Source organism: Wasmannia auropunctata, unplaced genomic scaffold (genome assembly GCF_000956235.1).
Source record: "Wasmannia auropunctata unplaced genomic scaffold, wasmannia.A_1.0 LD336047.1, whole genome shotgun sequence".
Lineage (NCBI taxonomy): Eukaryota > Metazoa > Arthropoda > Insecta > Hymenoptera > Formicidae > Wasmannia > Wasmannia auropunctata.
Window position 1 is genome coordinate 320,811 of NW_012026843.1, and position 20,233 is coordinate 341,043.

A 20,233-nucleotide genomic window follows, 5' to 3' on the forward strand; every position below is an offset into this window, starting at 1 on the left:
AAAAGATTTTTCTTCTATTTCCCCTCCCTTCTTTCCCAAGAATCAAAATTTGTGTTTTATGTTTTATTACAAACAAAAGGCGGATTATTTAACGAACCCAATTCATCCGTATTTCCGGTTTTAGCGCATTGCCCATTTATATTTACTAGCGTGTAACTATTATGTATTATACAAAAAATGAAGCGATTTTTTAATAAAGTTATAGTACTCTTTTGAAATGCGATAAATATTTGTGAAAATTAATAAAATGAGAAAGATATTTCGGCAAAAACTGAATTTTTGCCACCATACGGGAAAAACAATTTTGCTGAAAGGCCTAAAAATTTTGCTGGATACAGATCTGAAAAAAATTTTGTTGGACTATCAAAATAGTTTTGTTAGAAATTAAAAAATGACGAGCATTGTTGCAAAACGTTTTAATATTCTAGCAACTAGTTTGAATAGCCAACAAAATTATTTTTAGATCTACACTTACAACAAAATTTTTAGACTTTCCAACAAAATCTTTCTTTTCGTGTATCTTAAGCATTAATTAATTGCAATTGAAAATGCTTTATATTTTGTTATATATTAATAAAGTAGTCAATTGCAACCATGCAAATTCTCAAATTAATTCCTAAATTAATTTTAAATTACAATAAATGGCTGAGAGATAACGAAATTACAAAGGTTACACGGCATCTTAATTTACTCCGCCTCTCTTTCGAACAAAATTTGATATTGAATTAAATGTCCAGGCAACCTAGCCTGGACAAAATTGGATGAAGATCTAGAACAACCAATAGCGGTGTAGGTCATGCGGGAGTTAAGCACGGATTAAGCCGGGCTGTCGCCACTTTGGCTTGTTAGAGTCTTCACGGTTAAGTGTACCTACTATAGTGAAGAGAATGTGAGGCTTGTTCGATGCTATTGTAAAAATTTAAAGTTCTTTCCTTCCTTGAGGCTCTACAAAATGAATCGCGTAGGATTTAAATGCTGGATCAAAAACAGAAATAATTTCGTTTTTATAAATATTCATACTCCTTAAAATTAAAACCATATATCACGCACATCAAACTGCTTTAAAAAAATAATAGAAAGGTAATAAAAAACTTTGAGCGTAATTTTTATAGCATGCACCGTATGATATATCGTGGACTTGGTTTCCGAGATATTATTCCATTGAAGGCGCGCATTCAATTTGATATTTGATACTCGAGAGTGTCGGAATGTCAGAATAACTTGTATAGCGCAAAGAGAGCGGAACGAATTTATCCTTTGACAAACCTTCGTTAGCTTTTCATCGTCACTGCGCCGAGATTCGTTTAAAGGATCTCATCTCCGATTTTCCATCCTGTACAGACGGCGCGATGAAAGAGAAGATCTGCTCATTAAGATCTTAGTTAAGCAATTTTACTCGTTCGTCTGCGAATATTTGTGTTTTGTTCTTTCCATTTACTAGAATTTCTTTCGTGATAATAATTTATGTTATACGTTTACGGCAGGCGTACATATATAAATAATATTCGTCTTTTATTCCGTTTTCATATATCATACATAGTTATTTTTATTATATATTGTATTTTTATTATACATATATTAAATTACTTTCTTCTTTTTTTTTCACAGTGCATAAAATTAAAATTTTTTTTATTTATTTAACCGCACGTATTGAACTTTGCGCAATATAATTATTTGTCATTGTTAGCGAAAAATTTATTGCCGACAAATAAGTTATTTATTGTGCAATTAAAACTTTATATTGGCGAGTTTGTAAATTTACGTATTCGAAGCATTTACCAATGAATAAAATTGATATAAAATTAATAAGATTGTTATAAGATTATACTTAAATTAGACGAATAATTTAATTCATTGAATTATTCACTCTTACCTGCGGTTTCTGTTGATAATTAATTTAATTGAAATAAATAAGAACGTTTCTGAATAAGATGCTCTACAGGAAATCGTGCATACAATAAGAGAATATCGCCTGGAAATATAGCAGATTTTTTTTTATCGAAATATTAATGTAACATAAGTACTTATTTTCCTTCCCCCTTTTTTTTTCTTTTTGGATCTTTCGATTTGATTTTCTCGTGTGTAAATTTAAACGCGCAGATAATGTAAGAAATAAAAATAGTTACGATCAATTATATTGCTAAAAATATTTTTCTAATTTATTCAATAATTAGACATTAATCTAATTGCATAAATGGATCGGTGAAATATTCAAGTAGTGCCTAAATTTCAAAGTAAACTATTCACGCGTAATAATATTACATTTTTATAAGAATGACAAAATAATGATTATTGTTAGCACATTCAGTATATTATGCTTCACTATTGATCCTTTGATTTGTTTCAGTCTCGTTGGTTTTATACTCGGTTTTATATCATTTATGCATTTTACATGTACATGCTTATAAATAAATTACAAACACAAATTGAAACCATGATTAATTTTAATAATTCTTAACATGTAACGAAATAAAAGAAAATTGCAAGAGAGTTAAATTAAATTGTTACAACCGTCATTGATACTGTTATTACAGATTTCTGGAGCATGAAAAAAGCTGAATTTTAATTTTCAGCGGATATCATCGATTTCAATTTTTACCAATGCATTCCTAACTATAAATAGAACAGTATATAGCAATTTCATTTAGCCATAGCTAGAGATTATATGAATATAAATAGCCCATTTTTAAAAGAAAATAAAGTTTATTTAAAAAATGTTCACGTATATGAATTTTATCACGGGTTTATAATACTCGCTACATAATTTTCTGCTTTATTATTAATTTTGAATGACTTTATAGATTTCTTAATATTTTTTTATATCTCGATACGACGTATAGGATAGCATAATAAAAAAATAATTGCATTCATAAATATAAATATATTAATATGCAAAATGCAATAATTGTACGATATTTTTATAAAATTGTTGCTTGGCAATTCTTTACTACGTCTATTAACGTAACTATAATATTGATATACGTACAGAGGTATTCTGTCTGATAAAACCATCGATATTACTACTGGAAATACTGTATTGCAAGCAGCTCTCCAAAATAAATTATATTTTACACTAAAAAGTATTAAGTATTTTTATTTTAGAGGTAAAGTAAAAGAGATTTGCAACACTGTTTGTGCAATTTTATATAAAATTAATATAAAAGAATCGCAATTTATATTAAAAATAAAATAAAATAAAATAAATCTCCTGCAATATTTCGAGACGATATTCTCCTATTGTACGATTTTCTGCTTATTCAGAGTGTTTTATTCAGAAACGGTCTCATTACTTCAATTAAATTAATTATCAACAGAATCCGCAGGAATAGTAAATTCAATGAATTAAAATTATTTGTGTAATTTAAGTATAATCTTATGACAATCTTAATAATTTTATATCAATTTTATTCATTGGTGAACACTCCGACTATGTAAGTTTACAAACGCGCCAATATAAAGTTTCAATTACGCAATAAATAACTTATTTGTCGGCAATAAATTTGTTCGTTTAAAACCCAATAATATTATGACTGCGGAACGTTCAAAAATCACTATCGGCTAAAAACGATACTTAACGATACTTAAGGGCATATATCGTTTAAGATAATATGTGTGGCATGTTGAGCAATAAATAATAAGCAACAAGTAACTCATTCACTGGCCGATGCGTCGCCATTCCTCTCTGCTTCCAGGTACTTAGTATTCTAATATTTTGTATCCTAATTTGCGTTGTGTCCTATTTTCACTCATTTCACATAATCACGCTATTTCTATTTACTTGAATGACCTTATAATGGACTGCATTTGCATTGTCATTGCCACTATCACTCGAACGGCGTTTATCGCCGCGCGAAACCGATCGAACGAATTAAGGAATACCTACACTTTTAATCATGTATCGCCTAGTACCTCCAAATTTGAGATATTTTTTTGAGCATGCAGGAAATGACATTTCGAGTTACATACTAAAAGGAGGTATTTTTCGCGGTACATTAGCACGAGGTACGGAATATACGAGGTAATAATAAATTTGGCAATACAATTGGAGGTACTGCTCTTCTGATATGCTTCTGCATTCTGGAGGTACTGTATCTAAATTCGCGATACTTTTCTTTTGGAGGTACAAGGCTCCGAGTTCGTACCTCGTCTATATAATACGAGGTATAAAACTTTGCGTATGTATCTTACGAATATAATACAAGGTATAAAATTTTGCGTATTTATAAATACGCGAGGTACTCAGCGGTAAAAATGTACCGCCAGTGTTTGGCAAGTCCTTGATCAAATAACAAGACGATTGATTAAAGATTTCGTGTATCTCTAATTTTTGGCGGTACATATTTAAGGGATATACTTATGTCCCTCGTAATTACGTAGGGTTTATATTTTAATGTGTACCTCTAATTTTTGGCGATACATGATTAAGAGTGTACATATACACTCTACGTAATATAAACCCTTCCCGGAATTAGAGGTACGCGAAATCTTTAATCAATTGTCTTGTCATTTAATCAAGGACTTTTCCAAAGTACACTAGCGATACATTTTTATCGCTGAGTACCTCAAATTTATAAATACGAAGTATATACGCAAAATTTTGTACCTTGTATTATGTACATGAGGTACAAACTCGGAGCCTCGTACCTCCAAAAGAAAAGTATCGAATTCAGATGCAGTACCTCCAAAATGCAGAAGCAGCAGTAGAGCAGTACCTCCAATTGTATCGCCAAATTTATTATTACCTGATTGTATATTCCGTACCTCGTGCTAATGTACCGCGAAAAATACCTTCTTTTAGTGTGTAACTCGAAATGTCATTTCCATGTTCAAAAAAATACCTCGAATTTGGAGGTACTAGGCGATACATGATTAAGAGCTCATTGAAAAAAGTAATCTTGCAATTATAGCGAGAACTATTTAGGTACGAAAAATTAGCTAAAACGGATAAGTGATTAGTAAGCACTGCGATACCACATATGTTTTGTATTTAATCAATATAGATAACAGAGACAGAAATTATATTTGAACTATTTGTCAAATTTAGCAAGAAAGTTCCTCTATGACGTTTAATCTGTCCAGACTCCAATCCAGATTCCAATCATATCTGGTTATGAGACCTATATTTTCTTATATATATTCTTAGAATATTGCTGCTATAAATTCTACGTATGACAAACAATTTTGTAGCAAATACAAAAAAAACAGCAATGTAATTTAAGTGTAATATTTAGAATTTTAATTGGAACAGCGAAACATTTTCCTAAGTGAGTGTAGGTATTAGATTGTTTGCAATATCGAATTTTACGAGACGCGCGGAACGATCGCCTATTGTTTGATTAGACATTGCCGACACTTTCGATTCGTTTGCATGCGACATTCACTTTCGACGGACTAAAAGTTGCGAAATTGCAAAACGTAAGTTATCCGATGGCTCGCCGGTCATTTTGATGCGTGCACTTTTCGAGGACAGAGACTATAAGCTGCGATGCGCGGAAATGCAAGACTCGAACATTACTTTTGAATTCTTAATCTTCATATTGAAAACAAAATAGACATAAAAGACGCGAATAGATTGAAAGGCTCACTCGTTATTCGATTAGACACTCGCAGACACTTGTTAGCATGCGACATTCACTTTCCGAGATTGCAAAGCGTATATAAGTTATCCGATGAAGCTCGCCGGCTATTTTGACGCGTGCACTTTTCAAGGAGAGACTAACCGCGTGCGAGCCGCACCACTTTTGAAATCTTAATTTTTATATCGACGAAAAAAACACGGAGAATTTTAGGCGAGCAACGGACCAATTGAAATGCGATACATCGAAGAGACTTCACGACACTGAACATTCCACGCACCTCACATGTAATGTTTTTCGTATTTAATTTGTAAAAGTATGGTATAAAATAATGAATGAATTGAGACAATTGTCCGTTATTCGATTCGACACTCTCAACATTCGTATACGCGACATTTACTTCCGACGGACTAAAAGATGCGAGATCGCGAAGCGTAAGTTATCCGACGACAATTTTGATGCGTGTACTTTTCAAAGAGGGAGACTAACTTCCGCGACGCGCGGAAACGCAAAAGTCGGGCGTTACTTTTGAATTTTTAATCTTCATTTCGACAAAATAAAAGACAAATAGAGTAAGCCGAAGATGCAAAGATTCCATAAGAAAAGAAGACAGAGTTTGTGTACACAAAAGTTCATCTTGAGGATCTATAATTTTTCAAATAACTCTTTTTAAATGACTAAAATTTCCCGGAGATAAGAGAATAGTCGTTAATAATATTTGTCATCGTAATGCAGATTTTATAATTAATTTTACGCATATTGTAGATGTTATTTTCCATGCGAAAGTAATTTAAATATATCAATGAGAATTTTTCAAGACGTACAATGAAATTAAACATTAAATTGTCAATGTCGTAGCGCGCAGTTCTCAATTCTTTGATCAAACAGGCGCAAGGGAATTGTAGATAATGTAATACAAACAACATTAGCATTTTAAACTTAACAAGCCGGCAATACAGAAAATAACCTTCTTTTGTGTGACGATCTCTTTCGCGAAAAAAGAAAAATAACTATTTAAAAATAACGTACTATTAGCTACTGAGCAATTATTTAACTGCTATTTCTTGATAAATTTAAATTCACAATTACATCGAAATATAAAAATCTATAAAAATAAAATAGGTGCATTTCTATTAATTATCATTTGGTCAATAATATGCGATTACGAAGCGTGAGACCAAAGGCAAAACACAATCAAGACCACAATAGGATTATAAAATATAATCGAATATGAAATGGTCATACTAATGAATCTAATATCGTACATTAAAATAATTGCTCATACAGATTAAATGGGTTTCATTAACTCGGCCGTTATTATTAGCCGTAATTAGCATCATTACCGCTTCACGGGTCATAATCTCATCAGAGATTCAAATTCAAAATTTTTAATGCATCATTGGCCAATCACTCTTGCTTTATTGCTGATAAATCGGAAAAAATGCAGCTTGTCTAAAGATGAAAAAATGATACCGCAAATATTCCTAAAAATAATTACGCGAGGCAGAATTTCGGGTGACATTCGAGGAAGTTAGACGGAAAAGGTGCTATATATGTGTATGAAAGTAGAAAATGTATTCGCAACGGAATGATGTAACAGAGTAATAAGAGATTTACTCGTGAAATTGCTGCGAGATAATATGCAATTTTGTTAAGTAAAATTCTGGGAAAATGGAGATAACTTGTGAAACGTATCTAAATGTCCGTGCAGTCAAACTGCGAGGAAACAAGAGGGGCAGCCAAGAAGGATGTCATGGAGAGAATATATAGACACAGAGAACATTCATATAAAAGCCGGACAAAGATGGCTGCTAACGAAAACTGGTACAGGCAGATATGAGTTTTATTAGCTGAACGCGTTTCTACTCAAGGAATTTAATGAAAGTATGATACGTACAATAAATGTGCGTTTCTTCGTAATTAAGAGTTTCAAATCGGCTGAGAAACAAGTATTACGTTGACCATTACGGGGATAAAAATTGCTCGAAGAACGATCTCAAAATGTGACAGATTGTTGTTGTGTAAATTGATTGTCAATGTTAATGATCCTGATCCGCGGTTAATCGGCAAGCTTCATAAGAGCCGTTTTAATTTAATAAGGATGAGCTTTCTATTGGATTTAGTATAAGCGGATTAAAAATATAGCGTCGTGCGGTAATGAAGACAAATTATCAGCCAAGTTTTCCTCTCCCATAACTCCCCCTATATTCTTCGTGGATCATTAAGCTATCTTGGGAAGTTACGCATTGTCAAGTTTTCCAGATGCTCGGTTGCTTGCAGCTTGGGCTTATATTAATATGCGATTAAACTCTTATCGCGTGGCAGATGGTAAATGAGACAGCGACTCCATTGTACCGGAAACTTTTCCTTGTGGTTCCAAACGATTCGCTCCTTTATCCCATCAGGCTTAAATATAATAATATTAGCCCTTTCAGCAACGCTATTTATCAAACTGTTCACAAATTGTTCTTTCAAAATACCGACAAAAGTCATCCAATTTTTTTAGATATTGCAAAAAGAGACAAACAATTAATTAATCATATATTATAAAGTTGCAAAAGGCCCTCTTAACATTTTACGCTTGTACTATTTTAGCCATCTACGTCTCGGTGTTCTCGCCGATACAAAACTGATCAGAGATTCATTAGACGATCCGATCATTAAAATTGAAGTCACGAGTTTTATAATATTCCGTGCACAGATATACACAAATTCGTCGTACTCGGAACTGCAGCTGCGATTTCCCGATAACGATAAACGAAATAAGAGAAAAACATCAGGAATAAGTTGCCGGAGTTGTCTCCACCGCTACCGCGTAGATGCCTCACGAACTTACGGAGTGCTCGATAACACGTTCTCCAGATCCTCGATAGCTGCAACTTCGGCTTATGTTAATACGCGATTAAATTCTTATCACTCGGCGGACCGTAAATGAATCCACTCGGCAAATTCCGGGCACGTCCTAGTTCGGTGCTCTCGATTCGCCAACGGGCGTAGGTTCCCGGCTGAGTACCGCCGGGAAATGCAGGAGAAGGTGGATTCGTGGGGTAGCAGGGCCGGTTTCAGACATTAAAAATAATTCTAATAACTTCGGGAAAGGACACTTTTGATAATTTACAATATTCTTAATGCTGCTCTTAAGGTGCTTGTTACTCTTAACGGCTGCGTTATATTCAAGAAGTATCTAAAAGATTGCGTTGTATAAATGGAGATATTATCAGGTATTATAATAAATTATTTAGCGATTTTGATCATCTCTAAATATATAGTGACAAACAGAAGTAATAAAAACGTATCATCTGGGTAAATAAAAAAAAATATTTGAAATAAAAATTTTATACGCATCTCGTAACAGCGTTTGAAGTGATGCTGATTTTTAGCTTCACCTCTCGAGATACACAAACGACTGATCCCGGTCCTGCGCTCGGTTCGCGGAGGGTTGAGTGGCGCGGGTCATCGCGAATGGCACGAAAAGGGACAAAAGGAAGGAAGAAAAGAGTCGTGCGACACTCTAGGCGTGGATACCACCGCGCTCGCTAAATTCACAGTGCCGAAGCGACCGGGCGTTCGTTACAATTTCAACTTGCATCAATTACCAAGATCTCACCCCCCCCCCGCCGTCGCCGCCGCCGCCTGCCCGCTCTCGCCCGCTCTCGTCGCCGTGCCCCGTGTAATTTCCCCCGCCTGGAATAACCAGGCGCACGATTAAAAGCCTTCTACGGTCTCTCTAGTTTATACTGAGAATTATTCGCAGTGTTCGGACAGATAGCACGCCAGCCCGACTACGTCGGATGTACATTTAAGTGCATACGATCCCGCGGCACGATGGGTAAGAGTTCCGCTGCAAAAAGTGCATGTGAAAGTTGAACACGAATTCGCGTAATCGCTGATTAACATTCTGCAGCGTGGCTTCATTAGGCGGAAGTTATACATCTAATCGACGAATAAAAAGTCAAAAATCATCGTTTAGTCTTGCCGTGTATACGTTAGAATATTAGGAGCTACTAAAAATTTACCACATGACATAAACAACTTTTATATTGACAATAAGCAAACAAAATTTGACAATATAAAATATGACAATAATATAAATATAATAATAATAATTGTGGTATATGAAATTGAAATATTATAATTGCAACGATAGCGAAATCGTTAAAAGTATTTCAGTTATAACAGCGAATACGTGGAAAAATTTTGCATGTTCAATTGAAATAAAAACAAGAAATAGTCGTTCCCTTCGACGAAGAGAACGGAACGAACGTTACAGTTTTCGTTACTTGTTATCCAGGCAGTCTACGATACTGTTCCAGCAGTCACAAGGCGACTATTTTACTATTTGCGACGGTATAATGGCGGAAACTTTCGAAAACCGTCTACGGAATATATGCCGTTTTAGAAATTATTAAAACCACGACGTCCGGCTGAAACTTCGCATTACCATAAAATAAAGCAAGGACCACGTTGAAAATTATTAAAGCGCAGCATGTACTACTCATGGCACTGGAAACGCAAGTAATGGAAATGTGCTGTTAATAGCGCTGCAGAGATGAAAAGGGAAATAACAGACATTTTCCTACTTTGTAGGAGACACGAAATATAATTTACCATGTTATACATATATGTTCCTATCCAGAGATTACATTTACGTATAATATTTTCATACATCAACCCCACACGTAAAGTGTATCTATTATCACGTAATATGGAACAACAATAAGTCTTAATTACATTGTGCTCTCTCTCTCTCTCTCTCTCTCTCTCGATCTATATCTCTCTGTTTTTCCGGTTAAGTTAAAACGTAATTTTTTAATGTAAATTTCAAATATATACAAGTACTAAAATTATTTAATACTTAACTAATAGTTTTTTCAAATTGACATTTAAAAGTTGATACAAAGATTCGACATAATAAGATTTTTTTCATTTAATCTTGATTTTAATGCAAATTTCAGTGCTAATTTGCTTACCTAGGTAAATAGGACTTATAAAACTTTCATTCCCGTTCAGAAGAACTTATATAAGATCAGTCATTAAAATTTGATACCGCGAAGGTGGCGCAGATCTACCTACAAGATTTAACCATCGAGTTCTCACGTAGTGAATAATTTCATAGAATTATAAGAGTTCGAACAAGTCCATTATAACTCCATGGAAATATAAAATTCTATAAGCAATTCTAAAGCATCTTTATACAATGTCCGCATTGAAATTCGCACAAAATCAAAATACAGAAAAAAGGATTTCATTAGTTCACAGTTATATACACCTACAATTGTGAATAATTGAAATATCGACATGAGAAACGTTATATAAAACAAATAACGGGAAATTATTTATATAAAAAAGCACAGTAATTACTACTGGCGGAAAAATACGATTCAATTATACTTAGTACCTAAAATCTAGCTAGATAACAATCTGAAAATAATTTTGTTGGCTGATTAAAATAATTATGTAGAACACTCAAGTAGATTGCAGCTAAAATGTTAAAATATGTTGCACATACTTAAGCGTGCTAGATAATTATTTTGATGGTTAAACAAAATTATTTTCGGATCTTCAATTAACTAAATTTTTATAGCTATTTCAACAAAATATTTTTTCTGTGTACAGTCATTATTACAAGATGGTTAGAATGGTAAATAAAATATTGTCTATCTCTTGCCTCAATTTAAGCAAAACAACATTAATAATGTATATTTCTACATACATTTTTTTCAATTAACTTATATTGGTTAATTTAAGAAAACTGTTAATTTTAGTATTAAATATCTTAGTAATTGTACATATTTTAAAATTTATAATAAAAAAAGTTTTTATTTAAAAAGAACAGAGATATAGATAGAGAGAGAAAGAGAACATGTAATTAAGAATAAAAATATTTACATAAAATTGGTAGCTAATATACTGAACATTCCTGTAAATACCGTATGTATTTTAAAGACGTCCTTGTGTCATTTAAATATTTTTCCATTAAAAATTTACTGCAAAATAAATTGACTGTCACTGCGTAGCTTATCTTTATTATTAAAATATTATCAAAATTTTATTCTATTATTATTGCGTGTTTAAACTTATATTTCTTGTAATACACAGTAAAATTACCAATACATTAAGCTAATTTTTACCTTTCTTTGAAATAAAAGTTAATTAATTAAATTGACAATTTTAAAGCACCCCGCATGGCGAAAAATCACGGTTTCTCTCCTCGATTTAATAGATATATCAATGTTTAAACAATCGCTACTTTTCCGAATTTGATGTGTCGATTATTGACACGATATGTATGCTTTTGCGAAGCTCCGTATATATATATAATGTGTATAACTCCGTGTATATATAATGTCAAAATAACTGAGGGGAAAAAGAGAGCCGGACGTCCATACAGCATAATCAATGGTATCGGTACACGCGATCAGCACGAATCGATGCATTCAAAACGATGCACTTTTCGGACCGTAACGGGTTTCGATACTATCAATTATACATAGAGAGGATGATTTGCTCTCTATCCTATCGCCCCCTTCATGCTAAAGCCGCCTATCAGATTTTCTGCTAATTTACGCAAAAACATTCGCGGAAGCCAATCTCGAGAGCGTGCCGAGTCAAGAGTAAAATTTTTAATTGTACTTTAAATATTTAAGCTGTTTAAATTCATTTTGTTGACCTTAAAAAAAAAAGAAAGAATTTATGAGTGATATGTATTCAAGGGAAATTGCATTTTTTCGGTTGTGAAAAGTAATCAGAGATGCGCTACATGAGAGATTCTACACGAATTAATTAATATTACAATTACTTCTTTTTTCTTTCTGTTTTATTTGTGTATACTCTTTAACAGAAGAAAATTGGCTTCCATCTTATTTTGTACTAACAATAATTAGGATAATATCAATCCGCGTATAAAAAACTTGGCGAAGCGTTTCCGCCTAATTCACTAACCGAGGGTGCGAATTTAGCAAATGGAGGACCTCGCTGAGCTATTTTCCGCGGCATACCACAGCTTCGGCGCAAATTTTTTGCCGATACAAACACGAAGACGCTTATTTCGGTGCCTGCGTGCTCCTGGTGTTTTTCACGACTTCCTCTCTCGCTTCCTGTACCGTCCAACTCCTCACACAATTTGCGAGAACCCCAAGTACACGAGTTCAACTCCGTATTGGTATAGTTCCCCGTAACTGGCGCGTGTAGACGTAACACGCCCGGCAGCCGTACAAGGCGCTTTTTACCCATTAAGCAGCGGACACGCCGAAATTAGCTTGCGCCGATGCGCGAGCACGTTGAAACACCGCGCGAATGTCACTCGGGCGGAGAAAAGGGCGGAAAGAATCGAAAACCTCTTTTCCGATTGTCGTTATATCGCCAGCTCCGTACAATACCGCGGGAGGTCCCTCGATATTTTCGATTCTGTGTCCCGCGCCATGAATTGCCTCCATGTACTTTTATTTTATTTTATTTTATTTCTTCTCCGAGGGCTCACCGCCTGTCTGAATAAACATCGCGCGATCGATATTATCGTTATTATCGTCGCCGAAGGCATGGCGAGCGCCCCTTTGCATTGTTCTCCCCTTCGGATTCGGTACAGCGTGCATGTGCACGAATATCCTTGTGCATCCTCGATAGAATTCTTTAATCATTTTTGCTTCGAGATTTTTTTGCGAAATTTCTTGTGAATATATCTTATTTTGCCAGATATCGATACAGCATAAGAATAAAATAAGCTAAATATAAAAAAAGACATACAAGTTTTCTGTTTTTTTTTTTTTTTCAAAAAGTAGAAAGGACTATTTTAACACTAGAATTATTGTATATTTTTTCTATTTAAATATATATATAAAATGGAAAAAAAATTTAATTATTATACTTAATTATTATATGCAACAAAAATCACAAAAAGTCTTACAAAATCTATCCTCATAAATTTAACAAAAATTACAAACCAATTATTTTAACTTAATAGTTCTAATAGCGAAATAGTTCTATAATGGTCATATTATCGCGGATAATAATGTATTAAATAATTTTCTTGCAATGTAAAATATGTAAATAATTTTATTATAAGTGCAACTATAAATTATAAATGTATGTATGACTTTTTTGCAATGTCAGACGAAAATCCCAAATCCATAGTCCGGAAAAGCTTTCAAATCAAGGCTTTTCCACGTACTAAAAACTGTGCAATCAAAATTATTAATGTATATTTACCATGTTTACACCGCGATGTTACTTCCTCTTGACTGCTACGGAATCATTAGTTTCAATTTGCGCGTACAGAATTGTGTAATTAGCCTTGCCCGACCTTGCGATTGTAGACGAAAGAAGAGATTCACTGGCACTGGCGCATTTTACTGTAGTAAAATGTTGTTAATACATAAATGATAAAGATTTGTGAAGAGACTAATTGCGCTTATTAAAATAATTTTGCTGAATCTGCAAATTACTTTAATATAATAACCAAAGTTTCATTGGAGCACAGCAAAATATATCTATTAAAGGTACTCCCTCTATTTCGCTTTAACGGCAAACAGTAACTTTAGTAGCGCGTTCGTGTTTCTGCGAACAAATTTACTTAGTAGAATTTTTCAACAAAATCAGTCTTGTTGTACTATCAAATAATTGATTATGGCAGCCAAGTTTGATCGCTTTTATATGCAATAACAGTTTTCGCTGTGGCCAGCAAAATTCCACTCTTCTGTATAAATCACTCGAAATGTGACTTCTCGCCAGGACAGAGTGAACGAAATTATTACAGCGTATTTTATTTTCTAAAAGATAAACATCACGGGCTATAAATCGCAATTCATCCCGATCGAATTATCAAATTGCGTCGAACTGTACTTACACGCGGCGATACAGGCTTGTTATTATCTAAATCCGGTGAACTTCGTGTCAATTAAGATATTAGATTATTGCAATTTAGCGGACAGCGCGCGATTATCACGGTATAATCAGTTTCGCAGTGTCTGACATTACATCACGTTGACGGGGGCGGCCGTCGTGCGCGGGGCGGGTCGTGCGTGAAAAGCCAGCCCTTAACGAGACGCGACCGCCCGCGGCGATTGCGAAACGCGGGACGCGTTGTCTTCCGCGTAATGAATGCGGAATTGAATAACATGCGGTGTCGGCATGCGACATCCACCGCGGACATGCCACCGGATGGTTTCAGCATCCGGCGGACGCTCGCTCGCATCGAACACCGCGTTCGTTCGAGCGAGGCCGTCGCGCACTCGCGCGCGCGCGCGCGCGCGCGGGCGCGCCGCCGCTTATCCCCCGCCGCCTTTTATCGCTCACTCTCGATCAACTTCCGTCCGCGAGGTTTTTCCGCGTAGTACGCGCAAATCGTATTCGCGTCCCTTTCGCGTTTCGTTTCGAACGGGCGCGGGCGAATAATCGCGTTTCATTCGAACGCGCGATGAACGCCCACCGTGTGCCGTCATAAACCCCGGCTGCTCGTTAACCGCTAAGTCATGTAGCCGATATCGCGGAAAAAAAATCACTTCTCGTTTCCCTTTCTTTTTCGGCGACACGCGCGCACCTGCGATTTTCATCTGTCGTTTTTGCACGAGCAAAACAAAAATAGCTGAAGTGGAAAATAATTGCGGGAAGGGGGGTGGGAGGAGGGAAGAGAAGGGCTGAGAGGCTTATATCGCTTCAGTTTGCGTCAACGCGATTGCACGGATATGGGCAACAGGAATTAAATTACGGATTTGCATTAGTTTCTTCCACATGTTAAAACAGGCGGATTATTTTCTAGCGTTTCGCGCATCACAGATTAATGCGCCCTTCCTGCCGGAGAGAAGGAGCCCGCAATGCTGACACTCCGCAGAGGTGTGAAATGTAGAAACCGCTGTTACACATCCTGTCACGTCAAGTTACGTTGCGGGATTTTGACATGATGGCACGTTATTAGAATCCCGCGATATTGTTGTCATTTAGTTGAGCATATAGTTCCATTCATATATCCATTATTATGGCGCGTAACATAATTATAATATGAACGCATGGATCTTAAATTGCTATTTTGAATAAAGTAAAACCCCGCGTATGTGTAACAAATTGTGAACAGTTGAATATACCCGGATCTTTATACATAAGTGCGTTATTTATCGTTAACCTAGCACATTTGTAAATTTTCTCTTAAATTCATGTGTCACGCGCGACACCTCAAATTTTTAAAGTTGCTTCTGGGATTTGTTTTTAGGTGCAGGGCATTAAGTAAATGCGGGATTCGCGCGTTAACGCATTGAAATAATTTTTTAATGCGTTTTATGAAATATTACAAGCGACATCTTTAACGCGTGCAACATTTATTCAGCAGCGAATTTATACACCGCGCTCTCTACCTCGTGCCCCGCCACTCTCCCCCGTGTAAAGAAACGCGCGCTTGAAAAATACCGCCGGGTGCGAAAACTTCAATTTTACGTTTATCCCCATCAAATATTTGTCGTGTTATTACGTGTGTGGCATTCATTCAGAGCAAACGGAAGTATCATTCTCCGCAAAAACAACGTCCATCCCGAAGAACACACAATTACACCGAGATTTCATCTTTATCTCGACGCATAGATTGTATGTATGTATGTATGTTCGTGCGAAAAGAAAGATCCTCACGCGCGCAGCACGCAGCAGCAACAGCAGCAGCAGCAGCAGCAGCAGCAGGATTGTCGCTGCAGGGACTCGTTGCAAAAATTGTCACCGTGTGGCAGCAAGAGGGGACGAGCAGCTGCCGAGAATTGTTGCACCGTCATTGTCCCCGAGAAGGGAAACCAACACTCATCCTGCCACCGTCGCGCATCTTCAGCGTCACTTCTGGACCAGCTATCACCCCTGGTAGGAGAGAAAGATAGGTATGTTATAAAAAGTGATTAATGGAAAACGATAATGTGCGCACGGGCAGGTTGTTACTCGAAACATTTCATACGTCGCGTATATGCTCGCGTATAATTTTCAGATAAAATCGAAGCGAATTTTCCAAGCGAAATAAACACTTGGTTATTCGTGTAATTGCAGGAAAAAATATTTATCGACGATTAATTACAAAATCGCAAGAAAAATCGATTATTATTAGCGATTGTTGACAACAACTTTTTCTTCTTTCGAGAACGGATTTTAACGTTGTCTCTGTTTAAAAAACTGATTTTGTTTTTTTTTTATTTTGATGAGAGGTGCATCTGTAAAACTTCATGTTTCGATTGTGGACTCTCTGGGGTGTCTATCTTAAATGGTATGCAAATGATAAAGAGATAATACCGTATGCGCGCGCGCGCGCATACACGCAAGCGACGTCGTCGCGTCGCGCGTGTTTGTGTAACGTGATATGTCGCATGTATTAATGGTACTAGACGCGGCTTGAGGATGACATTAAGCGGCAAGTGCAGCGGACTGTGCATTGTCATCCCCCGTTGAATGGCGTCGGTGGCGGTTGTATCAAACATACATATACATACATATACATACGCGCGCGCGCGCACGCGAGTCATTCTCTCCATCCATCTAGTCGAACCCTATACTCCCTCTAAACTCCCCATCGGGTTATTTCCTTCGCTTTTTCGCCGTCTCCGCCCCTGTCCTCCCCCCCCGTTTCCGCTCACGGCGGATGAAGCTCGCGCGGTCATACGGACCGCGCTTTGTTTTCGTTCACGATGCGCGGGCCGTGACTGCGACGACCGCCCGTCCATTAAGTCTAATAACATTTCGATGAATGCGCGCGCGCTGCGGTTGTTATTAGGTATGCATTTGCATAAACGCCGGAGCAATTATTTCGCGAGGCGCGATTATGATGTGCCGCCCCCTCCCCCTCCTGTCCTCCTGCCCACCCCTGCCCTCCCCTCGACGCGCGCCACCCTCGCATTATAGCTATTCGATTTTATAACACGCGCGCATCCCGTTATTATAATCACCACCTATCTATATAGCGGAAACTCCACGCTCTCGCGCAGCAATTAAAGCGCGTATTAATTGGATTTGCGATTTTGCACGAATATATCGGCCGCGCTGACACACCTTTCGACTGAAATTGATATTTTTCGGGCTGGCGGTGAAGAGCGTAGTCTCGAATTATCGTCAACCGCGCGAAATTATTGCGTAGCAAACGGAGATGCGCAGAATAAACGGCGTACAAAATACTCGTTGCCGGAACGAGTCGAGGGAGAGAGGGAGAGAGAGAGAGAGAGGAAGAGAATTCCCTGATAGCAAGATAAATCCCCGCGGAATTCGAGACATTTTCCAAACACCTTCCGACCGTTCTGGTAGCGACGGTTTAGGATATATGCACACACCGCGGCATATCGCTCGGAGCGGTCTTAGTTAAACCTTGTTGTTAAATCCTGTTGTGACGAGTGGCGCGCGAGCACTTCGCCGCGACGAAACTCGATAAAACCGATCGGAAAATTTAATTGGTCGCCACTGCATTTTACTTCCAATTGTTACGTAAAAAAAAAAATCAGAATCTCCTCCCGGAATATGCATTTTTCGTTCAAACGTTTCCCCCTCGAGACAAATTAATTGGTAATTATCTCGCGGTACGTCGACGTTGTCGGGAGTCGCGTGTATTTATCGTACAAATTAATCACGTTGCGGTATTCATGCGTGTTCCTGTCGTCACACGTCTATCAGCCGTTAAAATCCAAGAAATCTGACAATGCGGCTACGTCCGCGTCGCGTTGCTAATCGTTAGTCAAAATCTTGTTTTCTTTTCCTTCTTTTGTTTCTTTTGGAATATCGAGAATGCACGATGTCTTCTAAACAATTTTCTCGATTCCGTTTTGCGTTAAAATAATAATAGAAAAAACCCGGGAAAAAGATACACTGATGCAGTGTTTTTTTAATTTGTTCTATTTCTTATATACTTCACTACTGTGTCTCTTGACAGTTAAGATTTTGCAATTATTCAATAATGTAACAAAATCCTGTCATCCGATATTTTCCTTTTCAAGAAAGCAATATTTTTTCTAATCGCTAATAACATTTTATTATTTGCTTCGTGATATATTTCCTTATATTCTTGTATATTTACTTCCGATTTACTTCCTCATATTTTTGTATATTCATATGTATATTGGTGTATGTATTAGATTATATGATCATCTTTTTTTTTATACTATTTGTGCAAAGTCGTGTATCTGTACTTATGATTTATCATTATTATTATATTATTACTTTTAATTATATTAATTACACCAAAGGTACATGTAAGACTAATGAGCAGTATTATTAGTGATGCCTTACTCTTGAAATGTTATATTCTTTAATATTCACTATTACGTATACAACATCTCAGATCTCCTGCACGTCAATAAAGTTATTTTTATTATATTTCCAACATAAAGGATAAATACAAATAGCATATTTTGCAATGTTAACACAATGCAAACTTGCAATGCACGTGCGCGCGTTTATTTTGCGAATAAATTCACAAAACAACTCAGAAATTCGACAATATTGTAACAAAAATAATTTCAATGAAATTGACAACTTCAGCAGTTTCAGCGGCTTGACATCTAGAATTATTTCCTCCTTCAATCGATAATATAATCTTATGTTGTATTATAGGACAGTATATTCCTATCTGTGAGCATAACAAGCATGAATAATTGACGACACGATGATCTTATCTGATTGTAAAATAATTTTTGGGAAATTAGCCCAATTTTGTCGAGGCACATTTTCGTCGCGTAAGTCCCGAAACATAATAGGTGCTTTCTAAATCTGAATCAGTGAAAAAGTCACACTGATTGCATCGCTAATGAATAAGTAAAACAGTATCCGCTATGGAATTAGCCAGAACATCAAAGTTCATGCTGATTTGTCAGTGATTACAGCAATTAATCACTTATTTATTAGTGATTTTCGAGAGACAATGTCCGCGTTCTATTTTAACGCTTGCGCGCTGTCAGCATGATTTGTCCTTGTTTAATAATTCAAAAATAACCAGAATATAAAATGATTCCGTAAACATTGTAAGCGCCAAAAGTGAATTAGTAACAGTGAAAACGAAATGCAATCAATGAATGTGCGTATATTGAGTACTTTCTGTACTGGCATACTTGGGACTGATGCATTCAATGAATAACCATTGATAATCAGTGATTATCACAGATTCAGATTTAGAGAGTGTAGTAAGCCTTAAGCTGTAAGAAATTGAATCATAATCGATTAGTATCTCTTCTATATTCGACTGAGATTGGTCCATTTCTTGTACGGCTTAAGGCTTACTACATGACCTATTGTGTTTCGGGACTATGTAAACGGTTTTAACAAAATTGCCGATTTCAGCGCGATTTTACTAAGTTCGACACTTAGAAGAGGGCTCTGCCGATCGTTTCGATCGTAACATAATCTTATATGGTATTACGGTCTCTTTCTGTCGGCACGTCCGGATAGTACGCATCCCTCACAAACGATCCCTCTTCTTCTCGTTTCGCTCTATCCCATCGCACGTCCATTCTATCCTCCTCACCGTCGGCGGTCCGTCCTCTCGCAGTCCCGGGGTATCGATTTCAATCCGCGTTGCCTCAGTCCTGTATTTTTCCTCCCCCCCCCCCATCCTCCCATTCCCCAGTCCCCGTATTCGCCATTTCCGTCCGTCTGTTTCGCGGAAGCGGCTCTTTTACATTTCCCGTTGACTCGATGAGGAACCCCCTTCTTCTCCCCCCTCC

The 20,233-nt window shown here is 36.5% G+C and overlaps 1 pseudogene; it reads right to left on the reverse strand.

Annotated features, from left to right (window-relative positions):
* LOC105451698 overlaps positions 1–12,809 on the reverse strand; it is a 46,381-nt pseudogene extending 33,572 nt beyond the window's left edge.
* Positions 12,810–20,233: the final 7,424 nt, after the last annotated feature.